Here is a 455-nt window from a genome sequence, read left to right as displayed (position 1 = left end):
CTCTCCCCCCCCAACCCTCGGGCTGCCTTCGTCTTCTGTGATATCTGTGTCGTCACTCTAGTTCAGATGACTCGTCGCCTCAGGGATCCCCCAAATCCCGGAGAGATGCCCTGAGCGACGGTCGTCCCTGGCGGGCACGCGGCCCTCGGGCTGCGGCCCTTCTCCTCCTCCTCCTCCTCAACCCCGCCGTCCGCCGGGAAGTGTCGGGCCTGGGTTTAAAGAAGGAACCCGAGCGCGTGGCTGCGTGTGAGCGGGCGCGTGTGACGTCGGGAGCCGCCCCGCTCGGCCGTCCCCTGGTCAGGACCCACACTGCCGACTGGCTGGCCCTGGCGGTCACATTTGCCCTCTGGGGTTTTTGAAAACCTTAAATCAAAGTTATTTTTTTTCTCCCCCGGCAACTCCCGAGGCTACTGCTGCGGCCTCCGGGCTGTGAACAGATAAGGACGCGAGTTTCC

This window comes from Myotis lucifugus, unplaced genomic scaffold (genome assembly GCF_000147115.1).
Source record: "Myotis lucifugus unplaced genomic scaffold, Myoluc2.0 scaffold_57, whole genome shotgun sequence".
NCBI classification, from domain to species: Eukaryota; Metazoa; Chordata; class Mammalia; order Chiroptera; family Vespertilionidae; genus Myotis; species Myotis lucifugus.
The sequence above is the reverse complement of the archived record's forward strand: the minus strand, read 5'-3'. Positions refer to the sequence as shown.